General features: G+C 31.4%; 1 long non-coding RNA gene across 1 annotated transcript; it reads left to right on the plus strand.

Moving 5' to 3' along the window:
* Positions 1-1,330: 1,330 nt before the first annotated feature.
* LOC127263149 (uncharacterized) lies at positions 1,331-2,587 on the plus strand. Its single transcript, XR_007841378.1, has 3 exons — positions 1,331-1,411; positions 2,074-2,213; positions 2,305-2,587. It is a non-coding gene; the product is annotated as an uncharacterized LOC127263149 (long non-coding RNA).
* Positions 2,588-26,752: the final 24,165 nt, after the last annotated feature.

Genomic DNA, 26,752 nt, shown 5'->3' on the forward strand with positions numbered 1-26,752 from the left:
ATACTAATTCGTGTATTGAGTGTGCAGTTTAAGAGATGTAATAGGTTGGCAACAAAAAGGGATCCTAAAGACAGTCAAAGAACTGTTGTAGAGCTAGGAGTGGGTAACGAATAGCTTATCCCTCTAATTTTTTGATGTAGTAACTATTTTTGAGTTCTACTTGTGTTGTTTGCTATCTTTTTGGGTTGTGCAGTAACTGATTTTTGTGTTACTTGCCTAAGTGTCAAATCTATTTTGGTCAAGCCTTGGTTGTGAAAATAGATTGGAGAATAGCTGTTGTTTTGCCTTATTTATGATTGTGTTTTTGTTTGGCTAGTTTTAGATTTAAAGGTTTTTTCAAGTACTTTGAAAGTTTGTTAAAATCTTTTAAGAATTGTAAACCAACCATTGTTCTTGATTTTGCCACTTTTTGGTTATATTTGAGAAAATCACAGTTGGTTTGATTAAGAATTGTTAAAATCAAAACTGTTTTTCTTAAAATCAGTTAAGTTGATTTGTTGTAGACTCTCTGTTTTCTGTTCCATTCTTTCTTGTGCCTTATATCCCGTGGATACATTAAGTGGTCCATTTTTCATTGGCTAACCCCTCATCTCGAAAGAGAAAGAGGTTTTCTGTATTTTTCCTTGTTGTGTTTGTAGAAGTTCAGATATATTGCAAAAATCTAGATATTTTGGTAATGATATATTTTCAGCTGTGCAATATTGTGAAAATTGTGTTGATAATAAGCAAACTAAAGTCCATTTTCCCTTACCCCATGTTGAAAAACGTAAATGCTCTAAATATATCTTGGAATATATACATTGTGATTTGTGGGGTCCCTCTTGTGAGTCTACTTTTGGTGGTTCTAGATATTTTTTAACCATTGTTGATGATTTTTCAAGAAAAACTTGGGTTTTATTAATGAAAAATAAATCTGAAGTTTTTGGGTTTTTTAAAAATTGGAAAATTCAAGTTGAAAGTGAAACGGGCAAAAAAATTAAATGTCTTCAAACTGAAAATAGTTTAAACTTTTGTGACACCTTGTTTGATAACTTTTGTGTACTGGTTTATTTCAAATGGTCTATATATGATGAAAGTTATACTGACGTTTGAATTCATGATTGTGGATTGAGTTCTTAATTGAGTTAATTGTGGATGATTGAATTAATATTAGCTATAGGAAAAAAGAAGAAGCTATTTTAGGACAAAATTAGCAACATAATTATTCTCTTGCAACGTTCTAATGCTCTATAATGCTGTGACGGAATTAATATGCTCTCTCGTATTCCAACAGATGCCGGGATTATATGATTATATGATTGACATTTGATAACGTTTTTCATGTAGATCGGGTCTCGTATTCTTCTCATATCTCGTGGTTTGGAAAAAAACGTTGTTGGTGAGGGGGTGTTGCTATCCGACCCTACCCCAGGTTTGTTGTCAACCTAGTTATATTATCTATATGAAATCGGTTTTGGTTGCAGCCATTTTAAGTAAAGCATATTCTATGGTTATTAGTTAGTCAAAATACTAATACATGATATGGTGACAATGCAATTTATATGGAACTGTAATTGGGTGGTTGTTTGCTCTGTATGACCTTGTTGGGTAGCATATAAATCTATAATTAAATATTTTTGTAGGTTGGTGGGTAAATTGATTTTTTTCCTCAAACCACTTTGATTTTTGATGTAACTTATGTGTTAGGTATTTGGATACATTAACAGTACTCAATTAATTGTTGTTTTTAAATTTATACATGTTTAAGTTGGTTGTTTAAACAAACAGCTTTTCACATGTATCAAATAAATTGATCACGTTGCTGGTTGTTTTATACTTGTGGGGTTTTACAGATGTTGGTCCGGATGTCATCACGATAGGACCATGCTATAATTATAGTTATACTAATCTATATTTTACAATTTTGATTACGCTGTTGTATGGATGGTTAAATTAGGCGATCATCTCCGACCTTTTCTCTTATGTATGCTATAATGTTTTAGTTAATATCTTTAATATTTTATATGGATTATATAAAACGTGAGTCTATTTTCTTTCCGATGATTTGCACATGTTTTCTTTATATGTCCATAGGTGACACTGTTGACATAGTAAGGGTTTTTGTTACATCTGCTACTGTTCCGGAGGCTGCGCTTATTCTACGGACAATCTCCGGAGCACAAACACTCGGTGAGGTTGTCCGCGCCGAGCCAATCGACTGGACATTTAAAGATGTACGCAACCACATTTACAAGATTTTCTATTGGATTACAACTTAACCATCTCACAAATAAATTCTTATATAATTTTGCACAATGTTGGCAGCTTGTTCGTCGCCCATAACTACGGTGTACGGCCACTTTGACGGTGCATGGGGCGTTGCAGCATGGCACGTGATTCTATGATGATTGACGTTTGTTTGTGGATTGATGCTAACTGAGTCCTTTATGTTGGTTGAACTTGTTGTCTCTGCTATATTTTGTGTGTTTGTTGCTACGCTTTGCCATATATGTTAGGCTATATTGCGAAATATTTATGTTTCTACAGAGTGCGTACTTGCTACAACTTATGGTGATACAGAATTGCCGTAATATTTCCATATTTTGTAATGTCATTTGGCAGTATTTTCTCACATCGTACAGGTTTTTGGGTCCCGAAACCATTTTTTTTAGGTTATTATTGAAAAAATAAGGAAACCTTTTTCGATACAATAAATTGGTCGTTACAAATACTGGTACAAAAAATATTAACTAGGTTTCTGAAAACCAACTATTGTAACGAATTACTACCGTAACAAAATCCGTTACAAGTGGATAAGCATTTATTGTAACGATTCTTTTATAACGGTAAATGGACGCTACAAATAAATCGAAAGTACAATGATAGCGTTACAAACACTGTTACAATAAATGCGTTGACCACCCATTTTTTGTTGCGGAAAAAGTCGGTACAGAGACTTTTTGTAACTCGAGTATATGCACCGGTCAAAATCCGGTACAAAATTATTACAAATAGCTTTTTGTACCAAAAAATGGTCATTTGTAGCGGTTATTGAACCACTACAAATGGCCATTTTTTTGGTAGTGTGAAACTGCCCCTTCTTGAGAAGACAGTCTACAATACACATCCAAAACATGGTTGCATCCAATTTCCTGCAAAGATCACGAGATTTGTTTGGATAGGAGTTTTTGGAAATTTGAAAGTTTGGAAAAAGTAAAAGGCTAGTATTTAATTTGATGTTTTGTGAGAGAAAAAATGTATTTGATGTGATATTTTTTGAAAAATAAATAGTGTCAAATGAGTAAAAATGTGTTGTGTAGACAAAACCAATTAGTCGTTTGTAAGGATTCTTTCATTATCACATTGTGATCTACGTCATGGAACGATGCATGATTTGTTTGTTGAGAACTCTCCATAGATGAATATGTGGAACTCCCTATTTATGTCATGGTGTTAGAGTGCACTTCCAAATCATAGTATTCAAGCGTCTTACTCCAATTACCTTCATATTCAAAAGTCACAATATGAGATGTTAGGTGCAACCAACAAAAGACAAAATGGTATTAGCATGATAAGACGTGATTATTTTAAGCATGTTTGCAGAGACCCTAGGTGATAACTCTTGATTTTGCTATATTTTATGGCTTATATTTATTTAATTAATTATTTATTTATGTCAAATTTTGATATTATTTAGATTAATTTATTTTAATAATTGTGTTTATTTATTTTGTGTGTAAAATATTAATTCATTAATTTTTAAGTATATTTTATAATTGTTTTGGTGTATAAATTAAATTAATTAATGTGTTTCTTTGAATTATGTTTTAGACATTATTTATGTGTTATTTAATTTCAAATAAATTAAATATTATAAGAAAATATAAATTAAATATTTTATTTTGGCAGATTTTTTTAGATAATTTATTTTATTTAATATAATATTTATTGTGTAATTTTTAATAAATATCAAGCTTTGTATTAATTACTGAATCTATATTAATGCAGTGCAAAAATCAGTGTAGTAGCGGCATTAACTCTGCACGATAACTGCGAGCGGCGGTTGCATGTACTTAGCACGGAAGGTCATGTGTAAAGGTGAGCGAAGCGACAGCTGCAGTGCGGATAGTGAGCGACGACTGCATGGAATTTGTGAGCAAGTGCAGAAAGCGAGCGCCAGCTGTGCAGAATTCCAGCGGCGGCTACACAGAAAGCAAGTGAGCGCGGAAAATATGAGCAAAGCAGCGGCCGGCGGATGCACGGAAAGCAAGCGGCGGCTGCATTTATGAGCGCGGAAACTTCATATGAATTTGAGCGATGGCGGTTGCACGAAAAACAAGCTACAGCGGCTGCGCGAAAAGCAGCAAGCGACTGTACAGGAACTGTGAGCGAGCGAAGCGGCAACTGTGAGAAAAATAAGCGGCGGCTACACGGAAAGCAGGCGGCAGTGGCTGTACGAAAACTGTGAGCGGAGCGGAAATCTCTGCATGGAGGTGAGCGAAGCGGCGGTTGTACCAAAAACAAGCGGGAACGACACGGAAAGTGAGCGGTGACTGCACGGAAATTTGAGCGAAACAGAGTTTTATATCCATTAATCCGTGAGCGGCGGCTGCATTTATGAGCACAAACTTGACGTGGAAGTGAGCGAAGCGACCGCTTAGCGGAAATTTGAGCGAGCGGCAGCTACATTTATTGCCACTGGGTCAGCGGCTGCATTTATTGTTCAGGCTCCATCAGCTCCTGCATTTACTGCACTCTTCTGGCTCCTCTATTTACTGCACTATCCTAGTTTCCTTAATTAAATTCCTGTACTATTTCTTAGTTAATTTTTTTGTTGTTTTGTATATAATTTTATTCTAGAACCTTCTTGGAAATAGGTAGTTATTAGTAGTTATATTAGTAACTATTTTTAGATGTAGTTATTTATGGTAGTTAGTAGTTATTTTTAGAGGTAGTTATTTATGATTATTTTTAGAGGTAGTTAGTAGTTATTTTTAAAAGTACTTATTTATGGGCGGTTGTAACCGCCAAGTTTCTAGTAGCTTTTCCCCTTATAAATATCCCCTCTAATTATATATTATACATCCATATATACATAGCCATACATCCAATCCATCATTCCATACACTTCATTTTCTCCATTTCTTTTTCTCCATATTTTTATCTACTTTAATAATACATGATTTTCGATTTTGTGGCACAAGCAAACTTATTTTCTCCTCGTTTTCTTTTAATTTCCGCATATTATTTTAGCTAATAAAATTCCTATCATACTTATCCACCTCACCTTCAAAAAAATATTTCATGTTCGATTTGAATTGTTCAAGTTAGATTTCGACAAGGTTGCGGAAGGGTGACAGAAGAATCGACTATTTCAGCCTAGTTTCGCGTCGTATTCATTAACAGATTCTAGGTAGTTCAACATAGCTAAGTACGCGGGAGCCTTGTCGACCTTCTTAGTTGCTATTTTGAATTCGATTCCGATTAAAGAGAGGTATCAGAGGGGTAGAGCCACTAGCGGAACGGTTGGAAGAATAATTCATGGGGCATAGGCGCTTGCCTATCGGGTCACATAAATTTCCGGTGACAACAGCTTCTCTTTTAAATAATGTTCTTCTCCGGGTGTCACTGAAGCCTTATTCTAAATTCCCTAAGGTCAAGTACCAACCGAGTTGAGATTCGGCTTAAGCGAGCAAATACGATCACACTTCTTCCTCCGAGCTGCCCCGCAATTATACATATATTTTTCGCTATCACACTATCATCATCCCGCCCATTTCATCCATGGAGATCTAGCCATTAAGGAATGCAAAAGTCACATACAAACGCCTCGCTTTATCCTTTTCGAGATACGTATCTTTTATCACTTTTTAGTTAGATTTAATTTCTGCAATTTATTTTTTCAGTTTTTCGATTACATTAATTCATTGCACTTTTTCTAATTGAATATAGGATATTCACATAATCTCTGAGTTCGACCCAGACACTCACTAATTAAAGATATTTTTTATTTTTGACAAAATTTTTGGAGTTACTACACGAACACGCTCAACATTATTTTCATTTTATACATATATCATTTTTGTATCTTAAAAGATATTTTTAAATCTCACAAAAAATATTCGATCAAGTTTTAGCGTCGTTGCCGGGGAATAAGCCTAGTATCTTTGTTTTAATTGGAAAATATTGAGTTTAATGTTAATTTAATTTTAATATTGAATTTTATTTTATTTTGATTCTTATTTCTAATTTCTTATGGCATATATATAGCCAAATTACATTGATATTAGTCATCATAACTGATGACTTGGCAACATAATTGCATGACACATACAAATGAGAAAATATGAGTCATAACACTTCCCCTCATGTGTCATTTAATTGCAATGAATACGTCTCGTTAAAATCTTACTAGGAAAAAATCCAACAGGAGAAAAATCCTAGTAAAAGAAAAAGAGTACGTCATTCATGCATTAAAAATACTTCCTCTGATGTGGACATCACTTGAAATATCGCTCTCCCTGATGTGGACACCATTTGAAATCTTGCAACCGACGCATCCCGATGATTTTTACTAATTTCTCGAACGTTGCGGTTGGTAAAGCCTTGGTTAATAAGTCTGCTAAATTTTGGTCTGATCGAATCTGCTGCACATTTATTTCACTATTTTTCTGGAGATCATGAGTAAAAAAAAATTTCGATGAAATATGTTTCGTTCTATATCCCTTGATATATCCTTTATTCCGTTGCGCTATACAAACTGCATTATCTTCGTACAAAATAGTAGGAGGATTATCATTTTCAGATTTCAAACCACAATTATGTAAAATGTGGTTAATCATTAATCTTAACCAAACACACTCTTGATTAGCCTCATGAATTGCTATTATTTCTGTATGATTTGAAAATGTGGCGGTTAATGTTTGTTTAGTGGATCTCCAAGATACCATTATACTGCCACAAGTAAACATATAGCTAGTGTGAGACTTGGTTTTATGCGGGTCAGAAAGATACCCAGCATCTGCATATCCAATCAATTCATGTCAAGATCCTTTTGGATATAATAGGCCGAGATCAATAGATCCTTGGAGATAACGAAAAATATGTTTGATTCTTTTCCAATGTCGTTGTTTTGTCATTGCACTACATCTGACCAATAAATTTACAGCAAACGCTATATCTGGTCTAGTACTGTTAGCCAAATACATTAGTGCACCAATAGCACTTAAATATGGTACTTCAGGACCAAGTGTTTCCTCATTCTCCTCTTTTGGTCTAAAAGGATCTTTAATATGATAAAGAATTCTACCGACCATTGGAGTACTTAATGAATGTGCTTTATCCATTACAAATCGTTTCAATACCTTCTGGGTATATGCAGATTGATGTATCAAAATTTCATTTTCCAGATGTTCAATTTGTAGACCAAGACAAAATTTCGTTCTCCCGAAATCTTTAATTTCAAACTCCCTTTTCAAATATTCAATAGCTTCTTAGGCTTCTCAAAGGGTTCCAATTAAATTCAAGTCATCCACATAAACAACTATTATCACAAAATTTCTCCCATATTTTTTTATAAAAACACACGGACAAGTAGAATCATTGGCATATCCTTCTTTCAATAATGATTCACTGAGACGATTATACCACATGCGACCAGATTGTTTGAGCCCATACAAAGACTTTTGTAATTTAATAGAATAACATTCTTTTAGCTTTGATTTGTATGCATCAGACATGCAAAACCCTTAAGGGATTTTCATGTATATATCACTACCCAAAGAGCCATATAAATATGCAGTTACAACGTCCATCAGACGCATATCCAAATTTTCATGTACTGCCAAACTGACAAGATATCGAAATGTTAGTCCATCAATTACTGGAGAATATGTTTCATTAAAATCAACTTCAGGTCCTTGTGAAAAATTTTGAGCAACAAGTCTTGCTTTATATCTGGCAATTTCATTATATTCTCATTTCGCTTTCGAATAAATACTCATTTATAGCCAACAGGCTTAACACCTTCAGGTGTTTGAATGATGGGTCCAAAAAATTTCTATTTTGCCAGTGAATTTAATTCAGACTGGATCACATCTTTCCATTTTGGCCAATCTATTCTTTTTCGACATTCATCAACTGATCTAGGTTCTGGATCCTCGTCATTTTTCATTAGATCAAGTGCTACATTATATGCAAAAGCATTATCCATAATTGTATCATTTCGGTTCTAATGCTTTCCAGTAGTAACATAATTTATTGAATTTTTAATAATTTCATTCTCTTCAGGAGAAATTCTATTATAATTAACATCCTCATCAAGTTTATCAGGATCAATTTCCTTAGAAATTTGATCCATGTTACTACTTGTTTCTTGAGGATTCAAATCTTCAGCCCTTTCATTTGTTCCTATTTTCTTTCGAAGATTTTTACCTTTGGAACCTACAGGTCTGCTACGCTTTAGGCGTACATTTGATTCATTAGCACTTTGTATTTTGTTTCCAAGAATAACAATTTTAGCAGGTACATTTTCAGCAGCTATAGAAGATCAGGTGACCCTGCTGGCGTCACAAAAAAACAGGCAACTAATTTGCTATTCGCTGCAAATGTAAAATTCTTTGCACCCTAATTCACTTTAACTTGTACGAGGATCAAGAAAACTGAATGGTATTTTCCAAGTAATTTCCTTTTTCAATTGATCAGTTTCTCACCTAATTTCGGGAAATACGACTCGTCAAAATGATAATCAGCAAAATGAGCCGTAAACGAATCACCAGTTAATGATTCAAGATATTTAATGATAATGGTGATTCGTACCCGACATATATCCCCAATCTCTGTTGGGGCCCATTTTTGTACGTTGGAGCGGTGCAATTGGCACATAAACTGCGCACCTAAAAGTTCTCAAATGTAAAACATTGGGCTTTTCATTGTACACCGATTGTACTGGGGAGTAGCTAAGATAGCTTGTCGGTCTTAATTTTATCAGTATTGCTGCATTCGTAATTGCATATCCCCAAACAGATACGGGAAATTTGAATTTCATTAACATAGGTCTTGCAATTAATTGCAGCCTTTTTATAAGTGATTCAGTTAGACCATTTTGAGTATGTACATGAAGTACAAGATGTTCAATGTCAATTTCAATAGACATGCAATAAACATCAAATGTCTTAGATGAAAATTCACCAGCATTATCAAGACGAATTTTCTTTATTGGGTGATCTGGAAACTGAGCTCGTAATTTAATTATTTGAGCAAACAACCTCGCAATGCCAAATTCCGGGTGTCTAATAAACACACATGCGACCATCTAGTAGATGCATCGATAAGTACCATAAAATATTGAAATGGTCCGCATGGTGGATCTACAGGCCCACATATATCACCCTGAATTCGTTTTAAAAATGAAGAGGATTCAATTCCCACTTTTGCTGGTGATGGTCTAGTTATTAACTTCCATTTTGAGCAAACAACACATTTAAACTCATTTTAATACCCTTTGATCTTTCAATTCCCTCAATTAATTTTGCACAACCACTTATAGTATTCACCTCAATTTTTCTCAACTTCAGGTTCGTGAAATATTTCTTTTATTTCGGAATTGTGTGCGTTGATGCACTATCAATGAAACATGAATTGTCTTCCATATTATTCATTATAGCTTGCTCAGCATTCGTATATCTTCTTTTGGGAGAAATATAAGAATAAATATATCAGAAATTTGGAGAAAATACATAGCTGTCATATCATTACAAAATATAGGGAGCAAAAAGTTACAAAAATATATACACAAATCTATATGTGTACTATTATATCGCACCTTCGGGATTTTCATAGTATCCACTTTGAGGGTGTACTAGAAAATTAGATACATGTAACTGCGTATTATCATTACAATTATCATCCCCACTACCACTTGCAATGTTCTCTGAGAAATTAACTTATGGGGGGTTGACATTTTCCGGTGCTTTAACATCTTCAGTTACTTTGTTTTTCTGTTTCAGAGAATTTTGGTATAGCTCAACGAAATAAGGATTGAAACGACAATTTCCGAACCAATGTCCTGTCATTCCGCAACGATAACACTTATCCTCATTTTTCTTTGAACTCTAACCAATATTATTCTGAGGCCGCTTCACAGGCCTATTTGGTTCTTGTTCATCAAAATATCTCTAACGGTAGTAATGCGAAACAAATCTGCCACGACCACGTCCACGGTCGGCTCTGTGTCAATGATTCATATCACGTCCACGACTAAATCCACGTCCACTGCCTTGTCCGCGACCTTGTCCGCGGTAGAATCTAGGCATATTATTCAAACACTGAGTCACATTCACTTCAGTGAATGGACTTGCACCAGTTGGCCTCGATTCGTGATTTTTTAATAATAATTCGTTATTCTGTTCAGTAACAAGTAGACAAGTAATAAGATCACAATATTTATTAAAACCCCTTTCTCGATATTATTGCTGTAAAACTATATTAGAGACATGAAACGTGGTGAACTTTTTTCCCAACATATCCTTATCAGAAATATTTTCTCCACAAAATCTTAACTGGGACGTAATTTTAAACATCATAGAATTATAATCGGCAACTGTTTTAAACTATTGCAAACGCAAGTGTTGCCATGCGTGTTTCTCTTTTGGCAATATGACAGATTTCAAGTGTCCAAACCGATCTTTCAAATTTTTTCATAATTCAAATATATCTTTCACCATTAAATATATCATTTTCAGGGCTTCGTCAATATGATGACGTAAGAAAATCATTGCCTTTGCACGTTCTTGATTTTTGCATTCATTTTCACTAATTATTGTTTTCGAAAGCCCCATGGATTCGAGGTGCATCTCGACATCCATTACTCACGGCATATAATTATTTCTAGTAATTTCCAGTGGGGGAAATTCAAATTTTGCTATATTAGACATAGTTAAAAGAAAATGAATAAACTTACCAGAAATTCCGCAACCTTTCGAGTAACTTTAAAAAAAAAAACAATAAAAACAACAAAAAAAACGCTATCTTTAAGTGCACTTCCTTGGCAAAGCCTCGTGCTGATAACGTGTTATAAAATATATAACAATATATGAAAATACTACTACTAATAATAATATACTCCCTCCGTCCCAAATACAATAGTCTTGTTTACTATTTTTGTCCGTCCCAAAACAATAGTCTTATTTCCATTAATAACCATATCACTATATAACTACACTTCCTCTTTCATTATTATTACACCATTTTCATTAATAATAATGTATAATATTTTTATTTATAAATATATTATATAAAAGATAAAAATTTTTATCTTAAATATTGTTTCCGTTCATTTTTTTTTTTCTTCACGGCCACATTATAGTGTTAATAAAAATTAAAAAAGTTAAGATGACATCAAGTTGGTATAAATGAATCGACGAGAAAGTTCTTATACTCCCTCCATCCCAATATAATAGTTTTGTTTACTATTTTTGTCCATGCCAAAACAATAGTCTCATTTTCGTAAATAACCATATCACCATAAAACTATCCCTACTTTTTCATTATTATTACACAATTGCCACTATTTTTTGCACTAATATACTCACAAGGGCAAAAAAGTTATTTATCCTTACTTTTTACCAACTACCAATATAATATCAATATTTTTTTAAATCCTGTGCCAAACACAATAAGACTATATTTTTGGGATGGAGGGAGTATTATTTTTTGTACACACAGAAACAGTCATTCAAATAAAAAAACAAAATCGAAATAAATTGAAATTAAAAATAAATGGTAAAAAAATGAAACAAATAAACATAACAATTTTGGCCCCCGGAGCCGCAAAGCTGGTTCCGTCACTGCACGTGAGGGAGAGAGAGCAAAAGTAGTTCTTATTTATAATTTTTTATAGCATATATATAACCAAATTACATTGAGCAAAAGTAGTTCTTATTTATAATTTTTTATAGCATATATATAACCAAATTACATTGGTATTAGTCATCATAATTGATGACTTGGCAACATAATTGCATGACATACAAATAAGAAAATACGAGTCCTAACATTAGGCTATTTATTGGTCCAACAAATTTATTTTATTATATATTCTAATTCTTTGGACTTTGGATTTGACAAAAATAATTTGCCATTTTGATCAACTCCCGAATAAAATGAATTAAATTAATTCATTCTTTTTATCAAGTTTAAGCCTCAGCCTACGATCATATCATTTGGTACGGGTGATCGGCTTGCGTCAGCGGTTTTTTGTTATTAACTATTATATAGTCCACATGCATTGCTCACGAATAATTAGTTTCGACAATTATGAATTTCATTTATAAAATAATTTTCATTGATTAACTAATTATTCAACAAACATCAATTTTAGGGACTTTATACCACTGCGCTAATTAAGTTAGTTTTAATTTGTATGTAATATGTTGTTTTTTTAGAAAGCTCTGATTATAAATTAATTAGTAAATCTGAATTTCTGTTGTTTGCTTGCAGTTGGAGCTGGAGACGTCGACGGCGCAGTATTGGCGGCGAAGAACATTTATATGAAGTTAATATAATACTCTTTTCGTTCCACCGAAATTGAACCATTTGATTAAGGACACAATATTTAAGGTAAAAATATTTAATTTGTTAATAATAATGAGTTATAATATTATTATATTATTTTTATGTAATTAATAATATTTATACTTTTAAAGTAATTTTAATATATATGATTAAAAAAATTAAAATATATGTTTAAATATTTAAAAATTATTTAGCAATTAAAAAATATATGCAATATGAATATCATTTTATAAAGAATAAAATTTTCTATAATACAAAGTAAATAAAAAATATTTTTTTTATTTATAATTAACATAAATCAATTTTATAAAAGATGTGTAGTTTTAAATATTGATAAAAATATTTATTTTTTTTATTGAAGAGAGATAGAAATAAAAGGGTTTTGAGTGGGTCCTATGTCATTTATGATGTATGTTATGTTGTTAATTAAGCGATTTATATTTGTTAAATATATTTTGATTTAATAATTTTTACTAAAAATAGAAATGTGGTAATTATTACGGGACAAACAAAAATAAAAATAGTGTGAATTGTGATAGGACGGTGCAAGACGGAGATTTTGATGGTAAAGCGTCAAGGACCATGGGGTCCCGTAGCGGTGTGGTCCCTCGAGTTTGCCGTCACACATCGTAGCGCAAGTCCAGGTTGTGGTTGAACTGCAACGGCAATATAATCATGGTTCGCCGTTGCGGATCGATCTTCACTGTTCCAGATACTTCGCGGTGTATTGACATCGGAGTATCAGTCAAATATCGGTCTATATAATTTTGTATATATATATAAATTTATATTTTAAAAAAAATAATACTCCCTCCGTCCACTCATAAAGTATACAATTACTTTTGGCGCCGTGTTTAAAAAATAATTGTATTTTAATTATAGTAGGTAGTTAAAAGTAGTGTAATGACATTTTTGCCCTTGTTTTTTGGTGTAAAAGTAATAATGTGATGTAAAGTAAAGGTATTTGTGGAAAAAATGAATGTATTTAATGAAATGTTTACTTTGTAATTGGACGTCCCAAAATAGAAATATGTATACTTTCTAGCTGGACGGAGAGAGTAATAAATTTACCAGTTATTCTAAAATATTAATTTTAATAAAAATTAAATACAATAAAAAAACAATTAAATCTATAAATTAAATATCAAATTAATTAAAATAAATTAATATTACTTCCAATCTAAAGATTAAGTAAATAGATAAAATTAAATACAATAAAAAAAAACAATTAAATCTATAAATTAAATATCAAATTAATCAAAATAAATTAATATTACTTCCAATCTAAAGATTAAAGTAAATAAATAAATAAATTTTATATTATATTTATAAAAACTTAAATTAATTGGGTTAATTATGTCAATTTAATTATTTCCCCCACACCCCCCAACACGAAACTCTAAATCCATTTCTTTCCCAACACCCACCTTCTTCCCCCAACTCTTGCAACTCTTATCGGTTAACGCAGGCGGCAGACACCTTCTAGCCTCTCTAATTTCACATCAATTCTTCTCCAATGCCGTCTTCTTCAACCCAAGTTTCAATTTTTTAAGATTTGAAATGAAAAGAGTGCAAAAACAGAGAAAGAAATTACAACCGAAAAAATGAGAAAATATCGGATATTTTCTTTAAACCGGAACAGTTCTGACCGTTCCGGTTATGAATCGGCCGGGTCGGACCGGAATCGGCTGATCCGGCGAACCATGAACAGTCGAGGCACCAGCCGTGAATATTGGTTTGGTTAAGAATCGGAGGAATTCCAAAGAAGAAAATAAATGTTGCGGTTCAACATTCAAAACACACACGTGCCTCAAGAATGAATATACAAGTATGTCTGACTGTTTGAACACAACAATATTCTACATAACAGCCGTGTTCGATCCGAATAAAATATTACCTCAACTTTTGTTACAACTACATCAGCACATTCCGTTGAACTTTCACAGGTCAGACAAAAAATGATGATTTATGTTTTGTATTGTTAGAATATGAAACTGAAATTCTCTTCTTTTTCAATCATAATAATACTTACATATTTACAGTGATATACAAATAGTCTAAATAAGGCAAGAATCTTACGAATTTCTTAAATAAGATAACTACCATAAATATAATATATTGTCTAAATATATTTTGACACCCCTCCTCAAACTCAAAATATGATCGAACGAACTTGAGTTTGTCAGAAGCGACCGAAAAAGATATAGCCGAGATCTTCCACATACAAATTTGAATTCGCCGAGATTGACTGCCGTCAACTGGATAAGAGTTAGAAGCAGAACTCTTAACACCGTTAGAGTTGGAACGCTCGTTCACAACAGAGCTAGAGCCGAAAACAGGACTCGCTCACTCTATGGAGCTAGAGTCGGAAACAGGACTCGTTCACTCTATGGAGCTAGAGTCGGAAACAGGACTCGTTCACTCTATAGAGCTATAGTCAGAAACAGGACTCGTTCGCTCACAGAAGAGCTAGAATTGGAAACATGACTCGCTCGCTCACAACAGCGCTAGAGTCGGAAACATGACTCTCTCACTCTCAATAGAGTTAGAGTCGAAAACAAGACTCTCAACTGCGTTAGAGTCGAAAGTAGACTCTGTCAGTGGAGTAATAGAGACGGAGACGACATGAAAATAACAACAACATCGTGGATAGAAGCAAACACATCAATAAAATATAAAAATATATACGAGATCTAACGGGTCATGGAGGTACCGGGAGAGAATTTGGCTCTGATACCAGAATATGAAACTGAAATTTTCTTTTTCAATCATAAAAATACTTACATATTTATAGTGATATACAAATCGTCTAAATGAGACAAGAATCCTATGAATATCTTAAATAAGATAATTATCATAAATATAATATATTGTCTAACTATATTTTAACATGTATGAGACTAATTTTGATAATAATTTTTGAATGAGACTAAAAAATAAAATAAAATAAATTAGGACCAATATTATTTTTGCTCTTAACTTGTAGTATATATTTTCAATCATTAAGATTCCGTTTGGATTGACTTTACACATGATTTTTGACTTGTACTCCTAAAAACAACACTTTATATTGACTTCTGTCCCGGGGCGGATCTACGTTCTGCCCCGTGATGGCACGTGCCACCAGTGATTTTATTCCGATAAAGGAAATTTTATATGATTTATTAATTGTGCTACCATTAAAAAATTGCAGTGCCCCCAATAAAAATTTAAAATGCATTATTATCCAAAAATTTAAAATAGATTATTTAAATTTAAAATACCACAAATATTAAAATAATTCAAATTCAATTCAATTCAATTAAACTGATTAATTATAAAAAATAAATATATGATATTATTATATTTTATATTATCAATATTTTTTTTATTTATATCATTATTATTATTTAATATTATTATAAAATTTTAAAAATATATAATTAATTTAATTATATATAATATTTATATAAAAATTGGGTCATAAATCAAACAACCCAAACTCATTCACATTCACTGGAATAACAACCGCGCTGTCTGCACAGCCGTATTCCCCTCCATCTGGTGCAGCCGCTACGTCTTCTTTCTTCTTCAGTTTAATCCAAGTATCATTGAAGATCTGCATGTGGTTAGATTAGATTATTGATTTATTGTACTTTGTTTTCATTTCGATTTCAATTCATAATTTATTTGTTCTTTTTCTATTTCGATTTAAATCTGTTTATTATTTTATTTGTTATGATGTTATTTTTTATTTCAAATTTTTTTAATAAAAGAGTTTGTTTTATTTATGATTAAATTAGAATAAAATTGAAAATATATTATGAATTTTGATAAATTTCTATTTCTTTTCTTTACATCTATAAAACTAAGTTTTATGCTCTATGGAGAAATTTTTAAAAAGAAAAAATATCTAGTGATGATTCAAGTGGAAGCAGTTCCAACAATCCTTCTCAACCGATATATTCTCTATCGACACCATCAAAGATAATTGAATTAAAAGATCTTCTGTGGGATCCGATTGATAGACCAAGAATTTTGAAATACGACCCAAATCAAAGAGATGAAATAAGGCATTGGTATTTGCAAAGAAGGTCTTTTCAACCACGTGGTCATGTGTTTCAAATGAAAACAATAGGAAGTAAGGTACGGCGTTTTGTCCCAAAATAGTTTGATGAGTTTCGTTGGTTGGAGTATACTGTGAAAGCGGATAAAGCTTTCTGTTTATATTGTTATGTGTTTAGAGATTATGTTGGAAACCAAGGCGGGAGTGATGTCTTTGTGACAAAGGGATTTGATAGTTGGAGTAAGAATAATAGATTTGGTATTCACGTAGGTGATGTTTCTAGTTTTCACAATAAAGCACAACAAAAATGTGAAAATCTAATGAAACAGAATCAGTCAATTGCTGTTGCATTTCACAAGCAAAGTGAAGCTGCAAATAAAGAATACCGAATTAGATTAAATGCTTCGATTGATGTTTGTAGATTTTTGGTGAAAAATGCATTACCATTCCGTGGTCATGATGAATAAGAAAATTCGACTTGTAGAGGTCTCTTTTTGGAAGCATTGTCATTTCTTGAAAGTGCAAATGAGTCCATTCACAATGTTATATTAAAAAATGCTCCAAAGAATAATCAAATGGTGTCTCCATCTATTCAGAAGGATATTGTGAATTGTTTTGCGAATAAAATACTTAAGTCCATTTTTGAAAAGATTGGTAGTGATATATTTGCATTGTTAGTTGATGAGTCTAGTGCCGTATCAAAAAAAGAACAAATGGCCGTGGTTTTGAGATATGTAGATGCACATGGACTTGTTAAGGAGAGATTTGTTGGTGTAGCTCATGTGATGGAGACATCGTCATCAACTTTTAGATCTGGCATCAATTCTCTATTTACTAAGCATGGATTGAAATTGAATCAGGTGAACTTTTCATTATTACAATTAGTAAATACACATATTTTTATTATATAATTTATATTTATTATTTTCCACTTTAACTGAATCATGTAAGGGTTCAAGGTTATGATGGAGCGAGCAATATGCGAGGAGAGTTTAGTGGTTTGAAAGCTTTAATCTTGAAGGAGAACAACTCTTGCATATTATCTGCATTGTTTTGCTCACCAACTTCAGTTAGTAGTTGTTGCTGTTGCAAAAAACCACAATGGTGTTGGAACTTTTTTGACATGCTTGCAAAAATGATGAATATAGTTTGTGCTTCTTGCAAACGAAAAGATATGATTCGAGAAGTCCACAGAGATAGAATAAGCCGCCGTAATAGCAGGGGATAAGGACTTCTTTGTGACTCCTATAATACTTTATTCTTTAGGTTTCAATTTTGCTGAATATGTTTTGATTTATTTATTTTCTTTTTATTATTATTGAATTTATTTTCTTTTTTTTCTTTTTTTTTTTTTTGTAGAGGAGTAAACATAGATAGTAGTGAAAAATTATTGTATTGAATGAATGGATAAAATATATAATTATATGTTAATCATTTAAATTAAGTTGTTCATATCATATTACAACTACAAATATTTGTTTCGACAGAAGGTTGTATTATTTAATCATACAGTTGCTAATTAGTTCTCGTGGTGAAGACAAATGTTTTACCATATGTGGGACGGAGAAAGAATTATTTAACATACACTTTCTAATACTTCATTCCGTTCAACTCTAATATTTATATTTACTTTTTGTACGCAGATTAATAAATAGGATAAATTGCATATACCTTATGTGTGTATTTTAATAAATTTACATGAAATATCTTATGTTAAAAAATCATATAATACCCCCTTATTACAAATATATTGCATACGCTCTATAATTGCTAACAGAGTTAATTTATTTTTTTAAGTGACCGTCATGCTCCTTTATATTTAAACCCAATAAATAATTCTTTTATTAAATAAATAAAATAAATTTTTCACAAATGTCCAAAACAATTTTACATGCACATTCAATTAGTCAAGGGTTCAATTCTCAATTCTCCTAAATTGCGGGAAATATATGGTACATAAATATTTTCAAACAAATCTAGATAGTTTTATGATTAGGGTCATAAGGAATCCCCGTAAAGAATTAGAAATATGAGTAGCACAATCGAAATCAAGTCACTATGTATTTTTAGGAACTTCAATTAATTTGACTTGAAACATACAAAAGCCATTACATGTTTCTTTTTGAAACTTGCGTTATGTTTCAGATAATCTTTTTTAAAGTATCCTTATTTTCCACATAAGTGACATTGAGATTATTGAGCTCCTTCTTTGGGTTTTATGGCTATCGAAGAAACATTTTGCTCAATCATTGGCGGAAACGGAATGTGTCTCAACAACACTTGCCACTTCATGGGATATTTGGCTTTTGACAAATCATAAGTGACCTTTGACGAGAGAAAAAGAAAAGAATCACAACATACTACGAGAATGCATCAAGCAATGCTATGAAAAAGAACCTACGCACCACAACAAGACTCGACATGTTGCTCTCAAATACCACTTTATTCGAGAGGCAGGCAATCAAAGAAGGAGAAAGAATGATCAAGCATGGTTGAGCTGAAGATCACCATGTCTACAAAATTCTAACGAATTTCAACAACTACGAGATAAATTAGGAATTGAACAAGTACATAGTAAGGGGAGTGTTGAAGTTAATGTATTAAATTAAACTATGTTAATTAGCTTTTAAAATAATCTTTCTTTTTCTAGACATTTTTAAAAATAATTTAGTATTTATTTTTAGACATATTCTCATAAATAATCTAGTATTGTCTAAACCTCTTGAAAATTATCTAGTCCTTTTAATATAACCTTGGTTCACCTTAGGCCTGAAGTATGTGGTGCTTATATATAAGTATCATGTTATAATTTATTGATATGTTGAATATAATGACTTTTTCAAAATTTTGGATTTGTTCTTTTGTTTTATATAAATTTGGATATAAATAAAAATATAAAAAATTACTTCCAATAAAAGAGATCTAGAGGTACACATAAATCAAAATAAATTAGCAATACAATTTAATAATAAAATAATAATATAAAGTATAGAAGTTCCTAAATCCTATTTATAAATACTATATTTCCATCCACAGTTAAATATAAAAGAAAACACATACATTAATTAAGAATTAATATGTGCTACTAAGCTAAACCAACTCTGATGCTTACTCCAATAGCCTTCCAAGATAACTATATCTACAATATATAGAATAAAACATGAAGTCATCTCTGAAGAGCTAGAGTAGTTCAGTTGGTTAGAGCGTATGGCTATTAATTAATCACAAGGTCGAACGTTTTAAACCCTTATTCTAGCGGTAAAAGTGAGTATTAAGAAATGATGATGTTAAGCCCGAGTATTAGGAAATGATGATGTTACAATTATCACAAATTGAGATTAAAAATGATTAGAGTGTGTGGCTATTAATTAACCACATGGTCGAACGTTAAAGCCCTTATTCTAGCGGTAAAAGTGAATATTAGGAAAAGATAATATTACAATTATCACAAATTGAGATTAAAAATGGTTAGAGTGTGTGGCTATTAATTAACCACAAAGTCAGAACGTTCAAACTCTTATTCTAAGGGTAAAAGTGAGTATTAGGAAAGGATGATGTTACAATTATCACAAATTGAGATTCAAAATTCTTTAAGATAATTGTTCAATTGTTTTTATAGCCAATTCAAACACTTTCATCCAAACTAATATTTATTTATTTATTTTGTTATATTATATACGGGGAATGTTACGGTGCTAATTTGGAAAAGCAGTACGGTACTGATTTTTCTAAATCAGCACCTATAAAATACAAAAACAGCACAAGTTTTTATTAAAAATAGCACGTGTTGTTTGTAAAAATGACATGTGTTGTTTGTTTATAATTATACGTGTGTTGTACAAGTGTATGTCATGTGCTGAAATAAACTGCTGCATGTGCTGTATAAAACTATATGATATGTTGTTAGCTCATGTATTGCGTTTGTATTATATGAATATAAATGATGTGTTGTCATTAACATTACTGTGTACTATTTGTTAGTTATTTGTGTATTGTTTATTCATGTGTTGTGTTTGTATAATACTAATATAAATAATATGCTGTAACTAACATTATCGTGTGCTATTTGCTAGCTATTTGTCTGCTGTTCAGCATAGTGCTGAATAGTCCGCGCCATTATATATTTATATATTTTGCTATTTTGCTATTTTTTAGAATAATAAATTTTTAAATTAAAATGATTAGATAAATATAAGATATAAATAAATGTTATGATGTTTTAAATAAATAACTAATATAATATTTTTATGAAAAAAAAAAAAAAAAAAACAAACTCAACATCATTATGTCCTTATTATTTCTAATAAAAAAATTATTTTTTTTTCATTGAATATCAAATAAAATTTTTCTATTTAAACTCAAAGTTAAATAAAAAGAACTCAATTTCAAATAAAAAACCAAACAAATCTTTCTCATGTGCTTTAATTTGATACTTTCTCCGTTCAAGTATAATGTATTTGTTTTTTTTTTTTTTTTTTCCTTTCTTTTTTTTTTTAATGTAGTAGATTAAGAAAACATGTGTTTATTGTGTTTTGATTTGAAAGATTTTTTTTTTCTTATGAGTTATAGGGAATTGAATTGTGTAAGTAATATAAAAATAATTTTTTTTGAAAAAATGTGTATGAAATTTTATACAAAAGAAAAAAGTAATTATTTAATGGAAATATACAATATTATTTTGATATATTTTCCGTTTTAAGTACAAATAAAATAAATATTGTTGTAAAATGTTATGAGTATTTTGATATTTATATATGAATTAATTTTAATGTAATAAAGAAAAATACTTTTAATTGAGACAACAAAATAATAAAAAGTGTGATTGAATTAGGATAAGGGGAATATAATAATATCAATGTAAATAAGTGTATAAAATGTATTTTTGATATATTGTGGTGTCACAACTTACTAAAAAAATTTAAATATATGCTTTGTATTTGTACAATTTGAAATGATAAAATAATTACCTTTTGAGTGAACCAACAACACAATATATTATTATAGATATATATATACTAAAACTAGATTGTTATAAATACAACCAAATAAATTATATAATCTTAATACTTTGTTATTTCCGAGAAAGAAAAAAAAAATCAACAATATATGTGTGTGACGCAGAGGGTTGGGACTTTACTGCAAGAAAATGTCATTTTTGTAACGAGATTTTTTCGTCTTTAAATTCACTTTTTTCGTTACTAATGATATTATAGACGGAATTAATGATGGAATCATGTTAGCTACGTGATCTTTAGGGACAAAATACCGTTACAAATATACTATTTTTTTGTAGTGCTTGTATTATATTCGAAGCCAAAAATCCATGCTATTTACAATACAATTAAAATAGAATTCTTGTAATTTTCATTGTATAAACATATATATTTGTTATTTGTTTCTCCCCTAATACTATAAAGGTATATTTTATGGAGAAAAATTAAATTAAATTAAGAAGTCAATAGTTTTTTTACATCAATTTAAAATTGTAACACAACACGAAGTACAATTGAAACCTCTAATTAATAAAAGGAAAAATAAAAGTTAGAGTAGTCGAGATTTTAGTTTACTCATTAAATTAATAATTTAATTATGTGCAAAAAATTGCACAGCATTTGTCTAAACAAAACAACAAACTTTAAATAAATTCAAAGAATCTGAAAAATGAATAAATGAAGCTCATTTTGAAATGAGGTTTATATCGAACAACTGCAGGAACGTTTGGTTACCGGTTGGACTATTGAGTTACAAATTAGATTGTGAGTGACATATTTAATTAATATTTTGATTTATGATATAATATATATAAGATTAAATAAATTTAAAATATGTGTTTAATTATTTAAATAAAATATATACATATAAATATCATTTTATAGATTATAAAATATTTTGTAACACAAATAAATTAAAAAATATAAAATTTTATTTATGATTATCATCAATTAATTTGCAAATAAATAAATAAATAAAATTGAATGAATATAAATATATTTGCTTGTTGGTTGGTTTCTCATGTTAGATTGACATCATGCTTCCAAATTTTTTTTTTCAACACTAATAATATGAATATTTATTGTATGACCAAATAAATAAATATTATGTTGAATGATTAATTTAATATTAATAAATCAATAAATGAATTGATCACTTAAAAAAATCAACAGTACTTTAGATGAACTTGACCTTTTAGGGTGTTTAAATTAGACGAGAAAATTTAACAACAAAATAGTGAAATGTGGGCGTAAGTTTAAATTAGATTGTTTTAGCATGATAACAAAAATCTTAAATATTACAAGAATGTGATAAAATAAATTGAATGGAAGATTAAAGTGGTGATCCCCAATAAATTTTGCAAGAAATTTTTGTGATTGAAAATGCCAAAATTGTCATTGTTGTCATGTATTCAAAGGCAGTGGCTTGAACAGATGAGAATCGGTTATTGTTAATCATGGGAGCGTGGGGATGGTCACACAATAATTTTTATGTTAAAGAAAAAGTCCAAAAATTTTCTACCATATTCTTGGAATACTTTTTTTCAACTTATTTCAAGACAATTCAAATTCTCGAAATATATTTGTGACTTATTTTGAGAAAATTTCTACTCATCGTAGTGATTTTAAGACAAATATGCAATAATACATTGACAAAATATAATTTTAGAGATTATGATAGAGACAAATTGTTTGAGTGATATCTCAAATCATGGGCGAGATACTAATTAGTTTTGAAGAAAGATGTCATTGTTAGAACTTAATTATGATATTTATGGAGAATAATCTTATATTAATTTGGTGATTATGTAATAAATATATTTTGATTTAGTGAATATTGAATAATGAATTATATAATAATATATGATTGAGTGAATATTAGATAATAAATTATTAATATTTATGTTTATCCATCATATATTGTAATAGTTTAGTAATGGAAAAGAATCGAGAAATAAAATTTATTTTCCTCGTAAATTACTCCATATTTTGTTAATATTTTATCAATGGTATCAGAGCCAAAGCTATGAACGGCTCGATCCCAGTATCCGTGCTGGTTCTCGATGGAAAAAAATTTAATTGATGGATCGTCCAAATGAGAGTGCTTTTCGATTTTCATGAATTACTGACTATTGTTAAAGAGGGTGTTCCAGCATTACCGGAAGGTGCAACTGCTGCACAACAAATAACCAATCGAGAGAATAAAAAAAGATAAAAAACAAGCCCTTTATCTTATTCATCAAGGTGTTATCAATGAAGTGTTTGAGAAAATTGTTGGAGCTACCACATCAAAGCAAGCATGGGATACATTGATGACAACATATAGAGGTGATGTGAAAGTTACGAAAGTGCGATTGCAAATATTGAGACGACAATATGAGCTTATGGAGATGGGACCATCTGAGTCGGTAGCGGATTATGTAAGTCGTCTTCTGACTTTAACAAATCAAATGAAGACATATGGAGACGAGTTTAGTGAACAAGCCAAGGTGAAGAAAATATTGCGAACTTTAACGGAAAAGTTTGAGCATATTGTTGTAGCCATTGAAGAGACTCAAAATTTATCCACAATAACGGTTGATAAAGTATCAGACACACTACAGGCCCGTGAGCAGCGTACGAATGAAAAAAAAAAATAGAGAAGTCAATTGAGCAAGCCTTCTAAGGTTCAGTGTCGTTTAATACCAAAACAAAGCAATAAAGCTCGTAGTCGTGGCAATTCACGTGGAAGAGGACATGGCCGTGGGTGTCGCTATAACATACAATATTGACACGAAAAAGTTAGGGCACCGTGGAATAATTTTGATTGTTTCAATCCAAGCCATCAAAGATGTCAAAATTACATAGATCGTGGTCGAGGGCGTGGTCGAACAAAGGAAGGTTTGACAAGTCAAATGTTGATTGTTATACTTATCATAAATTCGGTCATTATTCTAATGAATGCAGATACAAAGGAATTGACCAAAAAGTGCATTATGCACAAGAAGATGATGATCAAGATGATCATGGCCATGCTCTTTTGATGGTTACTTCCACCAATGAAGTATCAAACTCTCATACATGGTTTCTAGATACTGGGTGTACAAATCACATGTGCGGTAGGCGCGGGCTTTTGTTGAACTTGACGAATCAGTCCGATCCCAAGTTAAGTTTGTCAATGATAGCACAATGGTAGTTATGGAGAAAGGATGAATCCTTATTAAGCGAAGGAATGGAGATCACAATTTCATATTGAAGGTCTTTTATGTGCCTGATATGAAAAGTAATCTCCTAAGCATGGGCCAATTATTGGAGAAATGATATAAAATGCATTCTAAAGGACGTCATTTGTCGATTCTCGATAGAAAATGTATACTTATTTTGAAGACCACTTTAACAAAGAATCGTACGTTTCAAGTTGATATTCCTGGCGATGTGTATACATGTCTTAATGCAATGGTGAAAGATGAGTCTTTATTATGGCATCTTCGCTTTGGTCACTTGAATTTTCAATGCTTGAAAATGCTTGCTCAAAGGAATATGGTGAAAGGCTTGCCAAAGATCGATCACCTCAATCAAGTGTGCGAAGCATGCATTTCAGGAAAGCAAAGTAGACGATCATTCAAAGTTGAAAATAATTGGCAGAAAAATCACAAACTGGGCCTTTTTCACTCCGATGTTTGTGGCCCGATGAGTGTTGAATCTCATGGCAACAAACAGGTACTTTTTGACATTTATTGACGATATTTTTCGAAAGATTTGGGTTTATTTACTACCTAAGAAATCTACAGTTTTCATAAGCTTTATGAAATTTAAAGCTCATGTAGAAAAAGAAAGTGGTTTTTCTATAAAAAATTTTGCGAACGAATGGCGGCGGTGAATACATCTCTTTCTAGTTCAAGAGTTTCCTAGAGGATTGCGGGATCGAGCATCAGATAACTCCACCTTACACTCCTCAGCATAATGGAGTTGCAGAGTGGAAGAATTGAACCATCTTGGATATGTCAAGAAGTATGTTAAAAGCCAAAGGCTTGCCACATTCTTTTTGGGGAGAAGTTATCGCTTGTTCGGTGTATTGTTAAATCGATCTCCAACAAAAGTTGTTCGTGACTTGAGGCCGGTGAAAGCTTGGTGCGGAATCAAACCTAAAGTTCAACATTTGAGAGTATTTGGTTCAGTGTTTATGTACACATTCTGGCCGCAACTCGAACAAAGCTTGATGATCGTGGAGAAAAGACCATCTTTGTGGGTTATGTGCATGGTGGATACAAAGTTTTTAACCCAACAACAAATAAAGTCATCATCAGTAGAGATGTCATTTTTGTGGAGGATGAAACATAGAGTTGGAGTTTGCCTCAAGTCACTCAAACCCGACATGTTGAATTATTTGAAAGTGTTTCTCAATGTGGAATTCATAGTATGGTTGAAGAAGTTACACAAGTCAATACTTTCAATGAAAGGACGACACAAGCTAATACTTCCGATGAAAGGCCAAGGCGTCAACGATAACTTCCAGTCACACTATGTGACTATGAGGTAACCTCTGATGATGTCATTTCTAATGATGGAAAAATTGTGCATATGGCTATGTATGCAGATTGCGAACCTGCCTCGGTTGATGATGCAATGAAAGATACCGAATGGGTGAAGGCTATAGAGGAGGAATTGAATTCCATCGAGAAAAATCATACTTGGGAGCTTGTGGATGCTCCATGTGGTTGCAAACCCATTGATGTCAAGTGAGTTTTTATTAGGAAGTTGAAGAAAAATGGCGAAGTAGAAAGGTATAAAATGAGACTTGTGGCGAAAGGTTATGAACAAAGGTCTGGATTCGACTTTCAAGAAGTATTTGCGCCTATAGCTTGAATGGAAACGATAAGGTTATTAATAGTGTTAACTGCACAAAATTGTTAGAATATAAAACAAATGGATGTACAATCCGTATTTTTGCACAACCCACTTCAAGAGGAGATTTATGTGAAGCAGCCTCCCGAATTTCAATCGCATGGAAATGAGCACAAGGTGAATAAATTGAATAAGACTTTGTATGGACTCAAACAAGCCCCACGAGCATGGAATATGTGGATTGATTCATTCTTCTCCAAATTTGGATTTCAAAGATATCCAAGTGAACATGCTCTTTATATGAAAGCCATTCATACTGGAGATAAGCTGGTGTTGTGTA

The sequence above is a fragment of the Andrographis paniculata genome, unplaced genomic scaffold (assembly GCF_009805555.1).
Source record: "Andrographis paniculata isolate CXL003 unplaced genomic scaffold, ASM980555v1 Contig66END, whole genome shotgun sequence".
NCBI classification, from domain to species: Eukaryota; Viridiplantae; Streptophyta; class Magnoliopsida; order Lamiales; family Acanthaceae; genus Andrographis; species Andrographis paniculata.